We start from the raw sequence: 4,773 nt of genomic DNA on the forward strand, positions 1-4,773 counted from the left end.
AGTTGATGAAATGTGTACAACTGGGTTCACTTGCTGCCGCAGTTAACTCAGACACTCTTGGATTGACAACTCCAATTGTAAATATAGTGACGCCATCCTTTTTCAGTTTTTGAGCTGCCGCTACTGTTTTATTTTCACTATTTGATTTTCCATCAGTCACCAAAACTAAAACTTTTGCAGCAGCAGATTTTCTTGTTGTATTTGTAAAGACACTGGTACGTGCTTTGTCAAGAGCAGTGTCCGTAGCAGTACCACCACCATCGTAAGATATAGCGTTAATAGCATTTTTTACTGCAGTTTTCGTACTGTGAGTGTCTAAGTCAAACATTACGATAGGACTGCTTGAAAATCTAACCACTGCTACACGTGTCTCATCTTGGCTAATGTCTAGACTATCCACAACATTAACCAAGAATGTTTTTGTCTTCACAAAGTTGGTTGATCCAACGCTTCCTGACGAGTCAATAACGAAAACAAGGTCGATCTGGGCACTGGCGCACTCTGAAAAGATATTTAAAACAGACACATGCTTATAAGTCAGTTAATATTAAATTCTTGTCAAGTTGATGTATTTGCTAAATGTTTATCATAACACACCGTAAGAGAGGTGTGGTGACAGCTTTAGAATTTCACTCACAATTGTGCATGAAATCTATGCCAGACTTAAAACAATCTAAACACATTTATATATACACACAAATTGTAGAAAAAATGCAACACAGTGATATTTGAGTTCAATTCCTGCCAACGTAGCTAACCATTTTACGGTGTGAAAAAATGAAAATACCAAAGAAGACAAAACTATAGCTACTTCTCAATCTGTATAGTAGCCATTTTGGCGACACTTTAATCCGTCGTTAAACATGATTTCTGTTATTAACGGTTGGAAGGATAAATAACATTTCCTATACAATACGTAACAAATTCCTTCAAAGTATATTCTACATAAGTATAAATGTAAGAAGTAGTGTGAAAGTGACAATCACCGTGGCATATCGCTGCTCTCATATGCAGGAAAAATCCTTTCTAGAATCTTCTTAAATTTAGTCAGTTTTGTCTAGCAGAAAGTCAGTGTGTGTTTAAATCAGGTCGAAGCACAGTGAATATGATATTCAGTACAGGAGACAAGTACAGGAGAAGGCCCGGGAGCACAATAAAGGGCTCTATGTAGTATTTCTTGAACTTACAAAAGCCCTTGGCTTCGTGGAAAGTATTAGCAAAGCCAGGGCTTCCCGAGCAAATGCTAAATGTCATTGCGTCCCAACATAAAGACATGAAGGCATAGTGTTCAGGTTCTCACTTGACAAATATCTAGCATAAAATTCTAAACAACGATTCTACTTACCATTCTTCTGTTCTAATTTATTCGCAGAATCTACGAAGTTATTTTCAAAGCCATTTGGGTTGATATACTGGACCCAGTAAGATGCTTGCAGGTTTTTGCTAAGTGGGATTAGCTTGTCTAAGGTTAAGATAAACAAGCTCATTATCAATCCAGAATGTAGGGGCTTCTGTAGGTCGGACATTGTTAGGTTCCGTACATCAATATTGAACTTAATTTTGACTTTACTACAATTCATTTTCAGCCTACCATAGCAAGCGTTTTGGACCGTTGTCAATTGGGTGTTATTTACCTGCAGAAATAAAAGCCATAAGATTCCATTAGTCAAAGAGAGACGGGTTTAGATAATCTAGTCACTAGACTAGCTAGAAATATGGAGCAAATTTTATTCAATTATCCCCCAAAAGGAACTAAATACAAATCATAAACATGAACAAAGAAATGATCTTAAAGAAATTAACACCATCCATTGTAAGCACATTGCTGATCTAAATTTACTAAATAGAGCAGAACCATATACACCTAAAAGACCCCCACTTCACCCTGAAGGACTCCAACCCAACTTCTACTCTAAGCTTTCCATTAGACTCATCTACCCCGCTAAATCAGACTTTGGTCGAATTAGTAAATGCATTATTGACCATATTCTACTCCTTGTTAGAACTAACGTTACCCTTCCGCTCTGGGAACTTCACGGGAGACGTCATCACTTGGTTTTACTCTCCTCATGATAAACATTTCTTTCAGTTTAATATTTCAAATTATTATGCATCAATACCACTAATTGTCTTAAATAAAACTTTAAACTTCACCCGAAAATATTCTCCCATCTCCCAATCGTACATCAATATCATCCTGGCTGCGAGGAAGACTCTAATTCAGTTTAAGGATAATAATTGGACCCGCAACTCATATACGGATTTCCTTGATATAACCATGGGCGCATCTGACTCAGCCCAGGTTACTGACCTTGTTGTCCTATTCGTTCTCTCCCAAATTAAGCAATACATTCCCAACCTATCCGATAGATACAGGGATGATGCATTCCTTTCAGTAACTGGATTATCTCGACCGTCAGTGTAACGCACCAAGAAAACCCTACACAACTTTTTTAAAAGCTATAACCTAAGTATTTCATTCGAAATTGACGCTAAGGTAGCCAATTTCTAAGATGTTACTCTCGACGTAAACACAAATCTATACCACCCTTTCCATAAACCCAACCTATTCTTAACAATATATAGCGTAGTCACAGGCGTATCTATCATTATCTCTAACTTATCTGCTAACGAAGAATTTTTAGCACTCACGCCGCTTATTAAATTAGGCACTCCAAATAAGCGGCGACCGTGAAAAATCGATTATATCCCCAACACTAAGCTTAAAACTAAAATAGCACAACTCTTTCCTAATACTAACCCTGAATCAATGGACACTACTTCCACTCTGCACCAATCCAACAACTACCCTCTCCCAATAAAACCTACAGAACGCACTCGACGGCACCACTGGCGACCCTGAACCTATAACAGCAATAATCCCCCCACCCCTGATCAACCCACTACAACCACACACTCTAAACATTATAAGGCCAGGAAGCAGTAAATCTTATAGTTCGCACCACCTTTCTCTCTCCGAGTTAAATCTCTACCTAATCTCTTGTTTAAAATCCTAAAATCTAACTTTATACCACAGCATAAATACTATCCCATCTTTAACAAGTCATCAGTCAAAATCTCCTACTCCACCACACCTAATTTAAGATCCATAATCACCTCCTCGAACAAATGCAAACTTCAACACTAGTCCTTTAAACACCTAAACTCTCACACTCCACCCCAAGTTAGCCCACATACTTGCAATAACCTAACCCTTGCTAAACCACCCCACTCAATTAAATAATGCTAGACTCAAGCCATCATTCCTCAATCCTACCTACGTTTCAACGAATCCTGGCTGCAATACCACCTCCCAATCCAATACAAATACAGATTACACTTAAGGTTCTTCCCCACCAACAATGAACCAACCGAACTCAACGTAACTTGTAGTAAACCCCAACCACAGAGCAGGTAGAGGAAACTTCCAACTGTCACGTATCTCAATCATGCCCTCTTGGGGGCTCCTGTCTACGCAAAAATGTAATCTACAAGTTCCATGTTATAACACTACGCTCCCACCAAGCAAAGCACTGTAGATTTCAAGCGCCGCTACCGTGCATATATGAACCCTATCACCAATCCAAATTCCAAATTATCAACCTCCTTAGCAACGCATGTCTCAAAATATTCCATGCACCCTATTCTAGTCCATAGTTAGAGAAGCTGATCCATGCAATGCACACATCAGCAAGTGTAAGTTATATCTAAAAGAATCATTAAGCCGACTTTTTTTTATTATGTATACATATGTATAGCATGACAAGCTTTGGCAATTGGGACTGCCTCAAAAAAGTTCAAATTTTCTTCTCTTCAATGCCACCATGAGCGCTATATTATTTTTAAGATGTGGGGAATATTCCATCGACAATCTCCAAACGATGCCGGGATCTAGTTCACATATCACCTTAGATTCCCATTAGAACCATAGACCCTCTACAAGAATCGATCTCTCATCACATAACAACATTGTGACACAATTTTGCTTTTACCTCAACTGGTCCTGCTTTACTCAACATTAACTCGAAAGTGATCTACGAAAAAGACCTCATAACTTTGAAAAGGCACCTGGACAAATTCCTCGAAGAAATACTAGACAAACCACCCATACATGGGTATATCTTGGTAAACAAAGACATTTTTAAAGCATAGACATTCCACAATTGCATTCGCACCCAGTTACATTCATCTGGTTAGTAGTTTAATGAATTTTTTTCGAAGGTTCAGCCACTTTTTGAAGCGAACTGTAAACAATTTTTGTGGTGGCATCAGGTTTCCAAATGCTCTTCTTTCCAATCTGTAACTATAGTGTCCTACCAAATATTATCCTAGCTAAACTTACATAACCTTAGTTCACTTCAAACCACGTCAATGGGAGGACATTGAAAAAAGTTGCATAGACCATTAACAAGCTGGATGTAATTGGGTGCAAATGCAATTCCGAGATGTCTATGCATCAGAAACGTTGCTGTATAATTAAACGTAAGAAATTAAAAAAAAAAATGAAGATGTATTAATCTCCGTATTCTTGTAATTGTGTTGGATATACACTCGGTAAACTATTCATAATCTAGCGAAGCGAATCAGAAATTTACCCATCGGATGAAATACATTGTGATTGCTTACCTTGAATGATATTAGATATTTTTTACCAGTCAATGCGTTTAAACATCACTTGCAATTATAACTGAGTGATCGAATGGTACCCTCCTGGATATATCATCACTATTTATTTATTATGATTATTATGTATGTATGTATATATATATATAT

The 4,773-nt window shown here is 37.7% G+C and overlaps 2 protein-coding genes across 3 annotated transcripts in view; one reads left to right on the plus strand and one right to left on the minus strand.

The window, feature by feature from the left end:
* Window positions 1-4,773, plus strand: part of LOC106870157 (collagen alpha-1(XII) chain) — a 490,284-nt gene that overhangs the window by 52,217 nt on the left and 433,294 nt on the right. The gene's annotated exons all lie outside the window — the stretch shown is intronic.
* LOC106868389 (uncharacterized) overlaps window positions 1-4,773 on the minus strand; it is a 437,000-nt gene that overhangs the window by 18,390 nt on the left and 413,837 nt on the right. The gene's annotated exons all lie outside the window — the stretch shown is intronic.

Source organism: Octopus bimaculoides, chromosome 27 (genome assembly GCF_001194135.2).
Source record: "Octopus bimaculoides isolate UCB-OBI-ISO-001 chromosome 27, ASM119413v2, whole genome shotgun sequence".
In the NCBI taxonomy this organism is placed as follows: domain Eukaryota; kingdom Metazoa; phylum Mollusca; class Cephalopoda; order Octopoda; family Octopodidae; genus Octopus; species Octopus bimaculoides.